Below are 19684 nucleotides of genomic sequence, written 5' to 3' on the forward strand. Positions count from 1 at the left end.
CCCCAGATGCCAGATCTGCTTATATTGCCTATTGAAAGCAGTCACTGTAATCTCTTTTTGAAGACCCTCTCCCCCCGGCCATCCTTTGACCCCCACGTAGGAGGACTAGCCTTACAGTTTGAAGACCACTGCTCTATGCTGAGCTCCATAAGTGCACACACACCTCCTTACTAAGGCAGACTGCCACAAAGGAGAACAGGAACGTCCCACTTTATGCTGAACTCCAAACTAGGAGCATAGGGTCCTGGCCTCCAAAGTGACATAGAAACCTTCCACCCTATGCTTGGCTCTATTCTAGGAGCACAGAGGCATCCTTGCTAAGTATCACAGGAAGCCGCTCTTCCTATGCGGAAATCCACGCTAGCAGCACAGGGGCCTCCCTACTAAATTCCCCAGGAAGCTCCTCCCCCCATGCTGAGCTCCATAATAGGAGCCTCTGCTCCCAGTGTGGAGCTCAGCATGGGTTGGGGGGGCTTCCCTGCTAAGTAGCACAGGCACCTCCCTCTCTTTGCTGAACTCCACACAAGGAGCACAGGGGCCTCCCTGATACGTAGCAAAGGAATCTTTCTCCCTATGCTGAATTCCACACTAAAGGTGCATGGACCTCCCTGCTAGGTAGAACAGGAAACTTCTCCTGCTATGCTGAACTCAACGCTTTGAGAACATGAACCTCCCTTCTAAGTACCATAGGTACTTAGAAGGGAGCGCATGGACCTTCCAGTGAACTCCATACTAGGAGAACATGAACCTCCCTTCTGTCTACCACTGGAAGCTCCTCCCCCTATGCTGAGCCCCACACTGGGACCACAGGAGCCTTCCTCCCTATGCTCAACTCCACACTACATGTGCATGGACCTCCCTACTAAGAAGCACATGAAGCTTCTCCCACTATGCTGCTCTCCACACTAGAAGCACATGAACCACAGGAAGGTTCTTTCTCTATGCTGGGCTCCACACTAGGAGCTCTGGGCCCCCCCCCCTGCTAAGCAGCACAGGAACATCCACCCCTATGCTGTACTCCACAGTCAGAGCACAGGGATCTACTGTCCAGGCAGCACAGGAAACTCCCTCGCTATGCTGAGATCAACCCTAGGAGCACAGGGGCCTCCCTACTAAGTAGCACAGAAACCTGGTTCCCTATGCTTAACTCCATACAAAGAGCACAGGGTGTTTCTTTTTAAGGCAGAATCCTACCCTGCAGCACAGGTACCTCTCTGCCTCACTATGTTGAACTCCCACTTCCTAGTGGGAACACAAGGGCCTCCCTTCAATGGCAGAATACCACACGGGAGCACAGGAAGCTCCCTCCCTATGCTGAACTCACATTGGAGCACAAGATCCTCTGTACTGAGGGTGAATCCCACACATGAGCGCAGGATCCTCCGTCCCTATGCTGTACTGCCACTTGCTAGTGGGAACACCGGGGCATGTAACAACGCAACAGCCATACTAGAGAATATTTCTTGCTCGAATGAACGGAAGAAGACATTGACATAAGGGCAGTGGATGAGAGGAGGGGAAGGGGAATGGTTAAGTTGACAAGGAGTCACAGACAGTGATATTACTGGGTTCGGTGCATTCAGTTTGTGTAAGTCCGCTGACGGGAAGTGCGAGGGATGGGGTAAGGGAGAGGTGCGCCTAGTTCAGGAGGGCCGGGTTAAGTGCAGAGGGTTATCTCTTTGGGGAAGTGCATTGTGCAGCAGGTAGTGCGGGTGCCTGAAGGCAAGTGCATGGACTGGTGGTGGGTGCCTCGGACCTGTAAGGTTCTGAGGTGATCCAGGAAAATAGTCAGCTAGCTGAGCAGAAGGAGGAGGTAGCAGGTCGGGATTGAAGTTTAGCAGGGGAAAGATAGAGAGAAGGCAGAGGAGAAGAGGAAGGTCTTGAGGAGTTTCTGGAATTTAAGGAGATCTGCCTCAAGATGGAGAGAGGCAGAGAGACTGTTCCAGAGGGTGGTCGCTGCAGAGATAAGGATCTACCCCCAAGTCTCTGTTTGGAAAAAAGGCACACTCTCAGAGAGTTAGAGGAGGACAAGTGGAGTGCTCTAGAGGGAGTGTATTTGGGAAGAGTGCGCTGTAAGTAGTGCGGGTCCCAGCCCCAGAAAGCCTTGTGATCAATTTAGAGGGTCTTTTACTTGATCCTTGCAGCCACAGGGAGCCAGTGGAGGGATTTCAGTGCCAGAGAGATGCAGTCTCTGGGCTTGAGGCCAAGGATAAGTCTTGTGGTTCTGTTCTGGATGAGTTGGAAAGGTCAAAGTGAAGAAGTAGGGAGATTGAGAAAGAGACTGTTACAGTAGTCGAGTCTAGAGAGAACCAGAGCTCTGGAGACAGTGAGTGTCTGGGGGAAAGTGAGAAAAGGTAGGATATCTTGGAGGAGGTAGTGACATTTTTTGGACATGTCTGAGATGTGTGAGGAGAAGGACAGAGTGGAATCGAAGATGATCCCCAGATCTTTTGCCTCACTGGTGGGTGTAGGCGCGGGGTCAAGGGAGGCCAGCCAGAGTGAGTGCGGCAAAGTGGCAGCAGGGGTTCCAAAGACAACAATCTCTGTCTTACTGGCATTAAGGCAGAGGTTGTTAGCTGCACACCCGGACTGAATTGCGGACAGACAGTAATGAAGGGGTGTGGAGGAAGTAGAGGCTGAGGGTAGCTTGAAGGAGAGCTGAGTGTCATCCGCATGACATTGAAAGTTGGAAGTGAAGGAAGAGATCATGTGGGCCAAGGCGGCCATGTAGATATTGAAAAACCAGGGGGATAGGTTAGAACCCTGAGGGACCCCACAAGTAGAGATAGTGATAGCAGAGAGAAAGGGCCCGAGTTCCACCTGGGATGGTCGGTCGAAGAGACAGGAGGTAAGCCATGCCAGGGCCAGATCAGTGATGCCCAGAGTATCACGGAGACGAACGATCAGGGTGGTATGATTAACTGTGTCGAATGCGGAGAAGAGGTCAAGGAGAATGAGGACAGAAGGAGAGTTTTAATCAAGATTTGAGAGCAGGTCTTCACAGGTGTTCAGGAGAGCAGTTTCTGTGCCCCTGGATGCTCTGAAGCCAGACTGAGGATCATAGAGACAACCAACAGATTCAGTGTGGGGAGTAAGCTGAGAGATAGCCAACCCCCAGCTCTTTTGCTGGACTTAGGACTTTTTAATGTTAACCCTGGAGTGAGTGACACCATTTTCTCACTGCCTCTTCTGCTGTGTGATTGTCAGCCTAAGCTGTGCATGAATGGGAGAAACCTGCTTAAAAGTCGAGGGTTTTGGGACTAGGGGCAGAGTCGACCACTGGGAGAAAGACCCAACGAAGAAATTGTGAACATAGCTTGCTGCAACCTCATGGCCCTTTTAATTGTCCGGTGAAGCCCTGCTGCTGTGCTGAAACTCCCTTTTCAATTCGGCAGAGAAGCTCCGGAAGGAACAACTTCTTCCCATTGGTTAGACGGACCAACTAACCCAGAGACGAACTCCACTGGACCATCTTCCCCGACTAGCTGTAGTTCTTCATTGCTTAATAAACGGAGTGCCAGGGGTCGAATAATCCACAGCCGAGTCAAGTGAAACATCAGAAATCTGGCTAGATGCTCCAGGAGTCTCCTAAGGACCCTCCAGAAGCAGGACGACCAGATCTCGAGTGTCCTCACAAGAGTGGACACTTAAAGGAGTGAAGGAACCAGTATCTGAGATTCACGACGGTGCTGTTTGCTAAGCGCTGAAACTGCGGAAGTGCCGCTGACCGAAAAGAGCCGGAGCTGCCGACGACCTCCCAAGTACCGCAGCAGGAGCCCTCCAGATGTCCTCCCTCTTGTCCCCACGAATGAGGCGCAGGTCTGCACTGCTGTAGCAGGACAGAATCCAGCGGGCCACTCTTCTTCAAGCCAGGGATACTGTTTAGACTTGGGGTACTTACCTCATTGTCTTTAAATGGGGCTTTTCTCAGTTGGGAATTGCAGTGGCTTACCTTTAGAGTTGATTCCAACTCTTTTTCTCACAGGCTTAATAGCTTGTGACCCCACAAGTGATTTTCTACAAACTCTCTAACTTTGTGCAAGACTGTTTCTGATCTAAGAAGTGCCTCAGCTCCATAGATTGTATTCCAATTGACTTTTCCTGTCCTGGCTCCCTGAAGACTCTTCTAGTCCATTGACTTTGATATTGTCTGTCCCTCGTGGGTGGTAGATTGTTGTGAACTGTTACGGCTGGGAAAGGCTTGTCTAGATTTCATTGGAAGATTAAGTTGTCCTCACATCTAGTAAGAACCTGTTTAACCTTTTCCTTCCTCAACCCTTTCCTTTCTGCAAACTCAGAATCTAAAAAGTATAACCAGTGTGCTATATAAATGCCATTACTATCCTTATAATTGAAGCCACCTCATGGTGTAGGAGTTGTGTAAGAAGCATATCCAAATATTATCCACTGACTTGTTTTGATTCTGAAAAGTAATTTAAAAGTATATTTACATTGTTACATGAATTGCCCTTTTAAAGAACGCGTATTTAAACATTGATGTTAATTCAATAAATAACTTTTTATAACAGAAACCTTGAGTGTAATTGTTACTTGGCTACTTGTATTTACGGATTTCATTTGTACAGCTCTACAGCTCACATGTACCCCTCTTGAGATAGGCATGGCTACTCAGTCACACTACCAACTTGTGTAGTACAGACCTATACAAAAAGGTAGGATGCCTAATACCAAGCAGATACGTGTTGTGTAGTCTCACACAGTGTGACTGCATCAATTCTTACCTAACACAAGTAAATGTCTCAAGCCATCCTGATTTTTGTATTATATCATGCCACCCTAAAGGTAAGTCCTTAGTTAGCCTTTGAGGCAAAGAACTATTAAGACTATGTAATATTTATACACTACAGTATGAAACCATACTGCCTTAAATTATCCTGCCTTAAATTAGAGGCATTTTTTAAAGTAACAAAAAAATCTAATTTGTGAATTTAAATGCAAAACAAAGCATTTCCAAGGTCAATCTAATTGTACACTCAAGTAGACATTATGGCCTTTGTGGGAATGTAGATGTTTATATGTTTAGAACTGAAATGTGTTTGCTACACATCAAATCATTCTTGCATTGTGTTTTGCTAAAACACATTCGCCTGCCTTTGTAACTTTGAAATGCAATGCTGTTCTAGTTAACCTTTTTAAAAATCATTTGTTTCTATGTACTTTTAAAACATAATACTTGTTTTTGTTTTTGTTATTTTACATTAACAATTTCATTAGGAGTTAGTTATCACGCGTCTAACATGACTGAATTTGTAATGCAATCCAAGCATTGCATGTTACCCCTTTTTAAGACTATGAGATTGCTTCATTAGGGACATACCTGCCAATACTAGTTTGTGGGAAGCCTGTCATTATTTCTGTGTTATTGCTTGACGTATTTAGTCGTCTGTCCAGGCCTTTCATCCAGCTATGCAAATAACAAGGTGGGTCCTGGGAGACTGCCAGACATGAGTCCTTGTTACAAGAGCCTAGCCCAGAGTCTTTAGCTCACTATCCTTCACAGAGGAGAAATATCCTACACATATCAGTCTTTGTCCTGCCCTAGGGCATCCCAGCACCAAAATGCTAGGCAATTCTCCTCTGAAGAAGAGCACCGACAGCAACCCCAGACACGTGTTTCGGTCTGGTTGACCCTCATCAGTAACATGTAGCTGTGCCTCTCTAAGAATAGTGAGAAAGAGGTCCATGTCTGTATTCCCCTAGTAACTTAGGGTGATACCCAAAGTTACTTGAAATATGCAAATAACAAGGGGGGGTCCTGGGAGACTCTCTGCCAGACATGAGTTCTGGTTACAAGAGCTTTGGCCAGAGTCTTTAGCTCACTATCTTTCACAGAGAAGGAATATCCTACACATATCAGTCTTTGTCCTGCCCTGGGGACTCTAGGTACTCTTCTCTCCACTCGCTCCACCCGTCTTCCATTGCTTTTATTTCTAAGGGTTATACCATGATGCTGTATTCTTTCATGTTTGCCTTGATTACTGTCTGCGATTGGGCACTTGACCGTTTCTACTGCTCTATATATTGTACCATTTTTAATCAATTTTACCTGCCCTCTTTTATCTCTTAGGCCTCTTAGACATAATTCTGAATCCTTTGATTGGCTGGCACTTACAATAGGCTAGGAATAATAATGTTTCATTGCCATCACTGGCTTGGCAGTGACATCAGCAATGTCCAGCATGTTCCCTCTGTAAAGACAGGTTTACTGTGATATCTCATTCAAGTGCATAAATAACCGTAATCAAATCGATACAACATACCAGACTTCATCCAATGGTTGCAGCTGCTGATGTCTGAAGTCCTCAAAGCGAGAAGGACAAACCCAACATAAAGCTGCACGTAGACTCCAAGAGACTAGGCTTCCAAGCCAGTTTTTCACATATGTCCTTATGAGGAAGTACGTCATCATATGGTGTTTCAGTACCACCCATGAGCAGGGATCTCTGCACGGTTCTGTTCATGCTCCCTGCGCCCCCCAACCCCATGTTCCATTGCATATGTAGAAATGAGATGGAGGCAAGGAGCCTCCATCTTGTGACTGGGATCCATTGACTCCACAAGCTTTGACTTGTCATCCGATCACAGTACAGCGGTTCGCATCGGTTCTGTGTACATTACCGACTACTTCTTTCAAACCATGCACACACTGCATCTTTCACCTATGCTCCCCGCCATGGACGTCCATGTTTAGGATGTGGAGGGTATTCGTCGCACAGTATGCAGAGTGCCTTCTGCAAGAGCTCCGCCTGCAGTCCCAGTCCGGGAAATAAGCAGGATTCAACGTAATCTCCAACCCTCTTACCTGAGACTGAATTTTGAGGACTGTCAACTTTTAGCTGTTCCCTTACTCCCGACTGCCAACTTCCTGATAATTTAATTGATCGTGTAGCCTACCAGATTTCAGCACCCCATTTGATCATATTGGATTCCCTACACAATCATGCAATATCTATTGGCTGACCTGGGAATATACAATTTGTTTTAATCTCTCGTGTGGGATGCAATAAATGCTGTAATCAAAGGAAACGTAAAAACTTTTGCAAGCGGTTAGGCCAAAAGTGAAAAGAGCAAGAGCAAGAAAGACAGGGCTAGCTTAGACAGGCTACTGCACAATTAAGTCCAAGAAATTGCACGTCAAAGATCCGAGGTCCAGCAACTCTTCTTCAAGCTCAGGGCATTGGAAACCAGTTTGCAATTAGAAGCCAAAGAGCAAGTGTTAAAGGGGGTCTCAGATTTAGGACTTTCAGACAATCTAAAACACTGTAAGAAGTCTGACTTTACCGGGTGCAATTAAGGAATATCACCCAAATCCCGACTCAGCAACAATAGAATAGTCACAGCAACAGGCCTCTCGGATATTTGTGGATGTTTACACACATGTATATTATGAGATGTATTGCTCCTCTGAATAGGAGCAGTAATAGATATTTAAACAAGATATATCTCCTGTTAATACATCGGGACCAGTAAGAGACTTTCTCTGATATTACTGGCCCCTCCATCCCACTCTTCAGGAAAGGACCGGAAGACCTACTTCTTCAAAGAAGATCTCACCAATCGCTGACCGCTCTACTCATCCCTACTTCTCTCCCTTAAGGCACCTGTTTTCCCTTACCCATTGCTGCTTCTTCTGCTACTCCCACGCACTACCCAAAACCCCCCGCGTGCAGCATCAATATACTGTACTCTCTTGCTTCCCGGCTAGTATTGCGCTTTGTTAATCCCCTGAACACACACGTTAGTTCTCCCGGTCATTATACAATTCTTTATTCATATCAGCGGGCTTCTAGCAATAGTGCACCCGGAGACTATTGATTGCCCTGTGACGTGGCCTATACGCTGCTTACAATGAACTCAGCGTTCCTATCTGGGACATAGTCTGACCACAGGAAGTAGCCGGCACATAGCATTTTCATCCTAGGAAGAAGTATATGAGTCCAACAATATAATGGTCACATTACCCGATTCTCCTATTGAATGTGGATGGCAAATGACGCCTTTGGGGTTTGGGTACATTAGTTGACTGCTATTCCGCCTTACATCGCCTCTCCAGAATAGGAATCAGCAACCTTTGCCTCTCCAGATGTTAAGACCTACATCTCCCATGAGTCCTAGCCAGCATAGTCAATGATCAGGGATCATGGTAGTTGTAGACCATAACACTTGGAGAGAAACTGTTTGTAGACCCCTCTCCTTCAGAAGAACGTATCTGTGTCTTTGGTCGTATGTCTACAGCCCAGCGATGCACCGAAATGGTGCTCCCAGAATTGCTACCAGTGAAAGAACTGTCGCTAGATGCAGGGAGGAGCTTTGGTGGAGTCAGGTGCTAGGTAATTTACTGTGCCTTTGTCACGTGCTCAGGCCATGAACATAATTTGATCAAAAGTGGCAGGCAGAGTTCCTAGGCATCACACTCTTCTGCCGTTGAATTTCCAGCTGTTTTGGACTACTGCTCTGATCAACCCGAGCCAGTGTAATCAATGGTGAGGGGTTGTGGAGGTTATAGTTCAAACATCTGGGCAGCCACAGATTGCATAACGCTAAGGGTTAAAGTTCATGCAAACCCATTGAGTTTGTGCAAGATTCATTAATAACCCCCGATGCAAGAAATCACAATTGAATTTCAAAAACTGGGCCACCGACCATTATGCCTGATAATGACGCGACTGGGGCCACAGGATTCGTTCCTTCCATCCATGGGCTAATGAGCCCAGGGACTGCTGGAAGAGTCCTTCTTTGAATATATAACTGCAAAATATGATTCCTAATTAAAATAAAAGAAAGTGTTCAGTGCGTTTTAGTTGTGTTCCTCAATTAAGAAGAATGCCATCAAGGAGCACTTGGGTTCCTTGGGTGCCATGACCCTGTTATTTTTCCACAACTTTCCCTGCCTGCTGTGAAAGCTTTGGCAGATGAACATAGTAATGATGGAGGCTCTGGGAAGGCACTAGCTCTGCCTTTGTGCTGTGCTGTTCTACTTCTAGTATCTTGACTGTACTTGGTGGTAAAAGAACAGGAGAACTAAAGAAAAAGAAACAGTTCTAAAACCATATTGTTCTCGAGGAATATGATGCTAGCTCCAAATGTAATTAAAAAAAGCATAATTTTCAATAAACTAGAACTTTACCTTAATCGAATACAGTGTGCAATGTCCAATATTGCACCATCTGTGAAACAGATGAGGAAAGCCTGTGGAAGCACCAGTGCATTTTGCGTGACACGGCCTTCGGTATGGGTCTACAGCCTGTGTCTCTCCAGATGTTTTGTACTGCAACTCCCATCAGCCCCAGTCAGCATAGCCAATGGGAAGCCTGTGGAAGCACCTGTGCATATTGCGTGACACGGCCTTCGGCATGGGCCTACAGCCTTTGTCTCTCCAGATGTTTTGTACTGCAACTCCCATCAGCCCCAGTCAGCATAGTCAATGGGAAGCCCGTGGAAGCACCAGTGCATATCGCGTGACGGCCTTCAGCATGGTCCTACAGCCTTTGTCTCTCCAGATGTTTTGTACTGCAACTCCCATCATCCCCAGTCAGCATAGTCAATGGGAAGCCCGTGGACGCACCAGTGCATATTGGGTGACACGGCCTTCAGCATGGTCCCACAGCCTTTGTCTCTCCAGATGTTTTGTACTGCAACTCCCATCATCCCCAGTCAGCATAGTCAATGGGTAGCCTGTGGAAGCACCAGTGCATATTGGGTGACACGGCCTTCAGAATGGGCCCACAGCCTTTGTCTCTCCAGATGTTTTGTACTGCAACTCCCATCAGCCCCAGTCAGCATAGTCAATGGGAAGCCCGTGGAAGCACCAGTGCATATCGCGTGACACGGCCTTCAGCATGGTCCTACAGCCTTTGTCTCTCCAGATGTTTTGTACGGCAACTCCCACCAGCCCCAGTCAGCATAGTCAATGGGAAGCCTGTGGAAGCACCAGTGCATATTGCGTGACACAGCCTTCAGCATGGGCCTACAGCCTTTGTCTCTCCAGATGTTTTGTACTGCAACTCCCATCAGCCGCAGTTAGCATAGTCAATGGTGATTGGTCAAGGGGATTGTACTTTAAAACTTGGGAAGAACTTCACGTTCCAGGCACCTTAACTACACTATGTAGCTGCATTTACTGATGGGAGTCCTGGCATATATGTGTACAATTATCTTTGTAAAGCAGACTATGTTCCCCAAGACTAACTTGGCCCGGGGTACTAAGTTATGTCAGAATTGGCTGTCTGTTGAGTCGTTTTTTTAGTGTGGGTTTTCTAGGTGGAGAAAGATGCACATTTAATAAAAAGTAAAACAATATTGACCTTTTTTATCCCAAGTGTTACTAACACACTACTCAGTATTACTGATGGAGGGCTGAGTCGGCCCTCCTCTAGTGGGAACATCGGACTCCCTCCAAAAGCTGCGCGTGATGCGTCCGCGGCATAGCCGGGATGTCGCATATGCTTGCCACATGCTCATGGATTCTGACACAGTGGGAATCCATTTCTGCCTGGATCAGCACAACACGGGGTATCAAAATCTGTTCTGCTACACAATTAATTATGCTTGAGAATGACGCAGCGGGGTTGGGGAGGGGAGGCAGAAGGATTCGTTCGCCCCATCCATGTGTTAATGAGTCCAGAGACTGCTGGGAAATTCCTTCTTTGAAGATATGATATCGACAAGAAGAGATGTGTATAGTTACTTAAAAGCGTGGGGAACAGTGCACTGGGTGATTTATATAAATTATTAGGAGTTGGAGGCTTATTTATTTATTTATATATTTATATAGCGCGCAAACAGCCCAAGGGCATTGAGGTTTACTTTAGGTTAATGATGTTATTGATCTGGAAAGTAATATCCCTCTCTTGTTTTCTGCCCCTCTTTCTCTTCTTTTTGTCTCTCTTTTGTTTTTCCCTTTTTTAAGAATTGACGTGCAAAAGATGATTTATAACTTAAATAAAAGAAAATGTACAGTGCATTTCAACTGTGTTCTTCAAGTAAAATGAATGTCCTTAAGGATCATGTGTGTCTCTTTGGTGCCATGAGCCTTTTTGTTTTCCGGAACTTGCCCTGTCTGCTTTGAAAACTTTTTCCTGAGGAATTCTAATCCCAGTTCTCCTCAGCAATGTACATTCGATAAGCTCCCAGAGGCACCCTAATTCTTTCAGGATCAGTGCGCTGAATACTCCCTGTTTTCCTGGTGCAAGGCCCCTTGCACGGCAGAAGGGGGGCTTCATCAGTTGGTAGCAGGTGTTACTTATTTTCAGGGGGTGTAGTACCACAGTACCCAGTGGTGACACTGTGTAACTCCAGTGGGGGGAGGGGTCGTGCTGTCAGGGGTTCTCCCTATGTGAAGGGAGCATGCTGAAGGGAATTTGACAACATAAGCGTATAGCTCAGGTGCCCTCTGGGTTAAAGGTCGCAATACCTATCTATATTCAGATAACGAGCCTTTAAGGCAACCAGTTCAGCATCAGTGCTTCTGACATCTGCCCCTTCTCCAGACGAGCAGGTGCAGCAGAGGGTAACAGGGACGATATCGCAGCTGACTCGCTCTTCTGGGTGCCTCAACTCGGACCCCAGAGGAAATTGGCACTGTTGTTAGGTTTCAATTTCTTGAAAAGCCCCAAACCCAACAAGTGGCCAGATGCTCGCTTAGGGGATGGAATGTTAAGACCTATGGGAACGTTGTAAATAAGAAGGTTTTCGGGCTTCAAATAAGATTGTTTTTGCCCCTTTTTAATTTCGGCTATTAGGTGGCACTTAAACACCACTAAGCGAAGAATTGTTTGTTTGTTTATTTGTAACGCGCAACCAGATCCGGAGGTATCATGGCAGAACGACAAAGAATATTTTAAGCCTACATAGTTGCAGAAAAAACATTACAGCAAATTACAAGTTTACAAAATTAGTACACAGGAATACAAATAATATAACACAGATATATGTACAGATATGGTATAGCAAATATATACATGGTTTGGACACAGTATTCAGCTGTGGTTATTTGGGGTGAAGACCAGAGCGGCTCGAGCTTAGATATCATTAGTTTTTATTTAGCCAATTGATTGTGTTTTTTCTGAATTGTGGGTAGGTTTGGTCAGCCCTAAGGAGTGGTGGAAGAGAGTTCCACAATTGGGGCGCTTTGACAGGGAATCTATGTTAGGGAGAATTCTCCTTCTAGGGCTAATTTCCCTCACCTAGTGAGTCCCCCAGCAGCTTTGCTGGATTTCTGGAGTTTATTTTTTCCACCTGGTAAGAGTGTACATCTTTTTTTCCATTCTTACGTGTGTTTTGGCCTATGTGTTGTTACTCATTGTGTGATCTAGGGCACTGGAGCACACCACTCCAAGTGCCCCTGTTCTTGTATGGGTTAAACCGCACCTTTAGTGTAGTAACCCAGGGTTGTCTTTAAGACTTCCCCTCTAACTCCATTTCGCTGGGGCTGACTACTGTCCTCCAGAGAAAGGTAAAGTTGCCATTTACTTTACATAGTCATTTTTACCACAGACCCAGTACACCCCATTTTACATGGAGTACTGGAAAGGGCTAATCTGTACCCCTTTTCTGTCTGTACCTCCCTGAGCATTGTTTCGCTCTTTTAACATTTAGACTAGGCTGGTGGCAGTGGTATCTACCCTAACTTTTCTACCACGATTATATTAGATAAACGTGGTACTGTTCTTGGCTATTATATTAGCCTCAAACATAAACCCGCTTGACCAAATCATCTTTCTTTTGGCTCCGGGTGGGTTTATTCGCCATTTCTTTTTGTGAAAGTCCTTCTTGTGTTTTACTTTGCGCGGCAAACTAGGTTTGCGTTCTTTGTACACCGTCTTTTTGGTGGGCTTCTGCAGAAGCCCTCCTCAAGGCGCCTGGGTGTCTAGGTGGGCTGAATGTGAGGGATGGGTGTAGTCACCCCCTGCACAGGGAATCCTAGGAAACCCAAGTCGCACTTTGCCATGATTGGCTGAGGTGGTTGTCCCGACTGGACAACCCCCCCGCTGCATGATTGACAGCCAAGCTGTGTGAATGGGGGTTTTGCGCATAAAAGGCAGGTCTCTTGGGCTAGAAGTCAGAGTCGCCTCTGGAACTACAAGGAACCGAAGAGAAGCGGAGAGAACGACGGCTGCTGCAACTACCCCATCCCGGTGAAGCCCTGCTGCAGTCCTGAGCTATCTACCCTTCGATGACTAAGAGAGGATCCAGTCTGGAGTCTTCTTCCCTTGAGCCTGGTGGGGATAACCAGATCATCTTCTTCAGCCAGAGATCTCCGCCGTGTTCGGAATCGCTGCACACTGCTGTAGTGGTCCGGATAGCCACCTGCTGAGCCTCTCCTGTTTTTAAGGAGCACACCTTTTCGTTGTCGCTGCTGCCGGCTTAATTCCTGTGTGGTGCAGACCCTCTTCAGACGTCCTCCTTCACAACGAAGCTGCAGGAATCGTGGGTCTGCGGGAAACCAACAGGAACAACTGCCAGGGCTCCAGCTGCATCGTGGAAATAAGGTACTGTGTTCTACTTGAGGAAACCGGGTGAACCCCTTTTCTTCATCTCCAAGGCTCGTCCTTGTCTTCCCTCCTTATAATTTGCTTCCGAACATTGACAATATTCAAGTACTCTTGGGCTATACAGAATCATGAACTGTCTAATGGTGTGATCTTCGGCACAGGCCTCCGGTGTCATCTAAACCTGGCTCCGACCCTTTGACTTTTGAACTCCTGTTTCTGAGTGTTTCTCGATACTGTCTGCCTAACTTAAATATTGCCTGTGATTTTTGCCTCCAACTCCCTCTGGGTATCTCAGGTGCTAAGTGTGTTTTTGCCCCGGTAGAATTTCATGTCACGGATACGCGTTTATTTAGTAGACCGAACTGTCAAAAAGTGATCGCAACCGTATCCGCGGTATCGTGTTTTGTTCATAACACCGGTTCATTCAAACACAGGGTACTTACCTTGAGACTTACTGTACACAGTGAATTGGTTAGTTGTAGTATATTTAATGTGTGGTTTTGTTTAAAGTTTAATAGAGGTGTTGTGTTTGTAACTGATGGTTTAAAAATAAATGTACTTATATTTTTTACCTGAAACCTTGAGTCAGTGTTTGCTTGAGTCACAGTAATTGTGGTCCTTTTGTGTAATCTCTGCTGCTGCTCATATACTCTTGAGATAAGCCTGGCTGCTCCGCTACTGCTACCACTATAACTTAGTAGTACAGGCTTGTACCAAAGGTAAAACTTGTATTGCCACCTGTAGTCTTAATCGTGTGTAGTGGTCCCTAAGGGCACTGCACAGGATTCTGCATAACAAGCTATTGCCGCCGAGTGTTACTTGTTTGAAAGGAGGGACTATCAAGGAATTGGTGTAAACTGCTCTAGTTGGTCGCGTAGGTTGTTTTCTATTGAGTCTTTCTGTCAAGTAACGAGGTGCAATGACGTGAGTAGGGACGTGAGGAGGGACGCACAGCTTGTTGGTATTGTTTGGTTGTTCACCAACCCATTGACTGCCCACGGTTATGCGAATCCCTATGGCCATTGCCACTCAACACCTGCCCCTCCTAACACATCCGCCTAGTATCTATTTGAGGTAGGTCTTTTAAGCAGTAACATCAAGCGTTGGCCAGCTACTGTTATTTCTTATCAGGCCGCTGAGAGGTAATAGCTTAATGTAGCTATCACTGCACGATTGCTGCAATACAAATGTCTTAACCAAGTGTGTCTTCATCAATTTCAGTTATATTTCTTCCTTGCACTGAAATCCTGTTCACTATAAGCATTGACAAAGGCAACAGTTTTGTCTTGTGTATACGTATTAGATGGAAGACATTTGACAAGACTGCAATCACATGCCCAGTTTATCACACCGTTTTCCATGGTTGCCATCTCATGTCCAGGTAGTAGCATTTTTGAAGTGCCTGGCAAATACCTACCCCATGCGCACACAAAAGCAAAATCAGTTGGTTTTGCCAATGCTTGTTTATAATGTCGTTATAGTGGGCTGAGCAAATAGAAGACCAGTCGAATGTTTCTGACATAATCCAGTCCAATGCAATGAACTTGATAGATCACTTGTTTACTGAAACGGGCTTCTTGGCGCTATAGAAACATTGTGTAAATAAAGCAAGAATACATGACATAAAAATGCAGAATGAATGCGTAACATACAGGATCGCAGATTCTGGGAGTTGAAGGAAAACCAGGGCTTCACCAGTCGATGACGGCAGCATTTAGTAGGTGGATACTTTTGGGCGGTCCTGGAAGAGAGAACATCACGATTCTATTGCGGTTCTAATGCTGCTAGTCCACAGATATTAGACCCTGAAAAGGAAGAAGGGCTGTGAGAAAGACCACTGATCAAGTGGGGTTAGGGGGGGGGGGTACGTGTAACAAGAGGACAAACTCCTTGCTCATTTAAGAAAGCCATTCAGCCGGTGAGAGAGGAGACAGACACATAGGCCTGCCGAAGACACTTAGGCACTTAGGCACATAGAACGGTATTAGGTCAAAAAATGAGAGGGAGAGAGGGGAGAGAGGGGAGAGAGAGAGAGAGAGAGAGAGACAGAGACAGAGAGAGAGAGAGAGAGAGAGAGATTTTTTGAGATTTTCACTTTTTGCAGGCCGCCTAAAGTGGCCGGAAAAAAATCTGTTTTATTTTTAGGCGACTGACAAAAAGCTAAAATATGACATAGAACCCATAGAACATGGCAGAAGAGTTCCTCCGCCCTTTCACACTCCTCAACAAAAGAGCACCTGTCCTCATTAAACAAAACCAAGATATCAGCGAAGAGTAGGGATGCCCTGATGCGAAGTTCTGGGGTCCAAGAAATCCGTTCGCTAAAGAGTGCCTGTCCTCTGGGGAGCAGGCGGCTGAAGAGCGTTGGGAATGTCATGTTTTTTTTCTAGTTGGGCCTAATCTCTCTTTTTCGAGCTACTGCTATAGACCTGTGATGGCTGAATTTCCGTCTACCACTCGAAGAAGCTTTGTAATGTATGTATGTTCCTACTGACCCAGAGCCGGATATTGCCATAGGGTGCTTGAATTCCTGATGGAGAAACTCTTTGGTGTTTTCTGTTTCTGTCTTTTTCGTTGTTTCCCCTAAAGTTCTCTCCGGTTCCATGCATTGACCGCGAGAGAAGGAAACCCTGCTTCACTGAGGCCAGATTGGGCCCTTCTCGCAGAGCACAAGAGTTCCCACTTGAGATCGCAGCCTGGAAGAGGCAACCTGGGAGGTCAGCTAGGGTTAGCCAGTGGTAGAAGCTGTTACCTCTGGCTTCTCCTTGGGTACCCCTGCAATTGCGTGGGCAACTGATGCATGTGTATGGAAGAAGAGGCATGTGTTCCAGGGGGCAGCAAGGCCTTGGCCTGTCAGGAGAACTGTGGGCCTGTCCACTAGTGCTCCATCGATTAGGGAAAGGATGGCAGTGGGCGGGAGGGAAGAGTGGCAGAGTGCATCTTGGCTCACAGAAGCTCCATTTACTGATCAGCAGCGGTGCACCCAATGGAAATCCTATATATAACTCGCGTTGTACCTGGGTAAAGCTGGCTTCTTTCTCCAAGTCTGACTCTGCCCAGATACAGAGATATGGCAGAACTGACTGCCTGTTGGGGAGTCTTCTCAGAGATATGGCAGAACTGACTGCCTGTTGGGGAGTTCTTTCAGAGATATGGTAGAACTGACTGCCTGTTGGGGAGTTTTTTCAGAGATATGGCAGAACTGACTGCCTGTTGGGGAGTTTTTTAAGCGATATGGCAGAACTGACTGACTGTTGGGGAGTTTTTTTCAGAGATATGGCAGAACTGACTGCCTGTTGGGGAGTTCTTTCAGAGATATGGCAGAACTAACTGCCTGTTGGAGAGTTCTTTCAGCGATATGGCAGAACTGACTGCCTTTTGGGGAGTTTTTTCAGAGATATGGCAGAACTGACTGCCTGTGGGGAGTTTTTTACAGAGATATGGCAGAACTGACAGCCTGTTGGGGAGTTTTTCAGAGAAATGGCAGAACTGACTGCCTGTGGGGAGTCTTTTACAGAGATATGGCAGAATTAACTGACTGTTGGGGAGTTTTTTCAGAGATATGGCAGAATTGACTGCCTGTTGGAGAGTTTTCTTCAGCGATATGGCAGAACTGACTGCCTGTAGGGATTTTTTTACAGAGATATGGCAGAACTGACTGACTGTTGGGGAGTTTTTTCAGAGATATGGCAGAACTGACAGCCTGTTTGGGAGTTTTTTAGTGTGGCTTCTGCACATGGAGAGGTGACCTAAACACCTTGGATGTCACTGCTCACATCTTAGATTTCACAAGTGTGAGCCTCACATGTTGGTGCTGCCGGCGCTCTTGAAGCTACAACTGTCCCTTTTACTTTAATGTAGTTTCACATCTAGAAATTACAATGTTTACCCCCCTGCCACAAACTCCCCCCATCCCCTGACCTCTGAGAACTCTAGGCTAGAGCCTCCGAGGCCTTCTTAGAGCGATAGATATTGCACATTTCTCGGAAGGCACTTTCTGTGTGGGAGGGAGCCTTGGACGTTGAAGTGCTTTCTCGCTCTTTGAGAGTCTTGATTGCCCTTTGACTTTAAGGGAGTGTCACACTTGGGACCCATGGTCAAAACTCCTCAACTCTTCCTCCTGTGGTCTCTTGAACGTTGGCATCTTAAGGCTATGGGCACAGAGACATCCATCGGATGGGCAGATTGCCTCTTTCTTGGTAGACACCTCTGTGCTGATTCACAAAGATTTGCACTGGAGCAGATTTGCACTGGAGCAGAAATGCACTTGAGCACTTCAGGAGATGGCTCTGAGCCTCTCAAGTGGTCCCCTTCTCAAGAGTTACAAAGCCTAAATGCGGGCAAACCTGGAGGCAGATGGACACCTTTGAGATGCCGCTGACCAATCGTTTGCAAATGCATTTATCTCTTGTGCTTGGCAAGCTGAGCTACACTTCACTGATGAAGCCCAATGAGGCTGAAACATGCATGGGCAGTGCTGGAAATGGAAAACATTTATTGGGGGAACCATCACTTCTTAGGCGGGGCAGGACTTTGGGAAGGAGGCTGCGGGGCCTATGGAGCGTGGTTGCGCAAACACAGTATCTCTATATAGAACCCAATCCTGGCGATTTGCATAAAACTAAAGAGCATTATGGGAACAACATAATGTCCACAATTTTAAATGTTAAACATGTCTTAATGATTCATTAAAAAAACCTTTTAAGCAAATAATGGACTCTTCTGTTTTGATTTGTCACAATATTCACCCTAATAAAGAGATACATGCAGGACATATATACTCGGTTGAATAGCTGCAACACTGTATGTGAGGTGGTAGTTTCTGTATGCAGGCTCAGTGTACTGAATTCTCGGGAGCAGCCTGCAATGTAATTCAGCCGACTCAGCCCAAACGCTGATTCTTCTGAAAGCGGTCTGCTCCACGAGGAACAGCCCATTTCCTGCACTGTGCATGGGGTGGCTTCTGGCCTCATGCAGAGGGTTAGCAACATAGCAGTCTGGTTTGGATGAGTCCTTTTGGGGTTGCACCCAGCCTTATTTTCATATGGTCTTTCGCCTTTTGTAATGGCATTTCAGGCTGAACATTTGTTGCCTAGAGCAATGCCAGTGCTTTAGATTAATTCCAAAAACTTCCAGCCATCACCACCCTGTTTTGCAAAGTGCACTTGCTGTGAACATCTCCAGAGTTGCCCCAGTTTCAGGTGTTGTGACTCAGGTTCATGTCCCAGTTGAAAGTCTGAGCTACTCACGAGTATGCCATGCTTTGCTCCAGAGCAGACCTCTGTGACTCTTCTCTTCCCCATAAAGTCACATTGTAAGTTTCACTCCCTGCAGAGTATTTACATGCCTCTTACACACGCGAATATGTCTTACTAAAATATTGACTTTTGGAGATATCTGTCCACTGCATGGGTACACACAGGAAGTTGCTTTTAGAACAGAGCCACTTACAAAAATGAACCCCCTTCCTCGCCAGCTCTCTCCCTGACATATTTTTCTGGACGAGCCACTGGGATTTGCTGCCTAATCAGACCCAGCTGCTGCCGCGGAGGGGAATGAAGCCAATGCATTAAACTGGATGGGGCGCATGTGGGGCCTCGCGCTGCGGATGGAGGAGCTGGGAGGGGGCGGGACTGCGGGCGCGAGGCGGGAGATGGCTGGCGCAGCTGGGCTGGAGCGCGAGCTCAATGGGCAGCCCGGTCCAATGGCTCCCGCGCAAGCGCAGTTTGGCGACGCATGAGTGCCCAGGGAACTGTTTGGAGGGGCCAGAGCAGACGCCATGGCCCGTCATTTCCATAAATTAATAGCGCTTTAGGGACAGCCGCTCATATCTTCCCAGCTAGCGGTCCTCGTTTCTGGCACTTTGAGAAAAGGCATTTAACTGTAGAACGGAGCCAGCGGTGTTTCGTCTTTAATTCTCATTAATGTCCAGACAGAGTCGAGGTGGGGGCTTGTAATGGGCTATGCAGCAGTCCCTCACCTCTCACCACTGCGTCTAAAAGTAGGCAATTATAGGAGTAAAAGAATAAAGACTGCTGAGTGCACTCGACATTTAAATGTGTTTATTGGAAGTTCCCAAAACGATATCCCTCAACAACGCTTGCAGCCTGGTCCTTAAAAGCCTTTCTAAATAGTAGGGGAAAAACACACGTTTTCCCGCAGTATCCAAC

General features: G+C 46.5%; 1 protein-coding gene and 1 long non-coding RNA gene across 5 annotated transcripts in view; one reads left to right on the forward strand and one right to left on the reverse strand.

Moving 5' to 3' along the window:
* The window catches only part of SRGAP3 (SLIT-ROBO Rho GTPase activating protein 3), a 780680-nt gene that overhangs the window by 403862 nt on the left and 357134 nt on the right, over positions 1-19684 (forward strand). The window lies entirely within an intron of this gene.
* The window catches only part of LOC138566333 (uncharacterized), a 292266-nt gene that overhangs the window by 19788 nt on the left and 252794 nt on the right, over positions 1-19684 (reverse strand). The window contains exon 2 of the long non-coding RNA XR_011301907.1: positions 15167-15319. This is a non-coding gene — a long non-coding RNA (uncharacterized lncRNA). The remainder of the gene's footprint in view (positions 1-15166; positions 15320-19684) is intronic.

This window comes from Ambystoma mexicanum, chromosome 2p (assembly GCF_040938575.1).
Source record: "Ambystoma mexicanum isolate Mex_15411 chromosome 2p, UKY_AmexF1_1, whole genome shotgun sequence".
NCBI classification, from domain to species: domain Eukaryota; kingdom Metazoa; phylum Chordata; class Amphibia; order Caudata; family Ambystomatidae; genus Ambystoma; species Ambystoma mexicanum.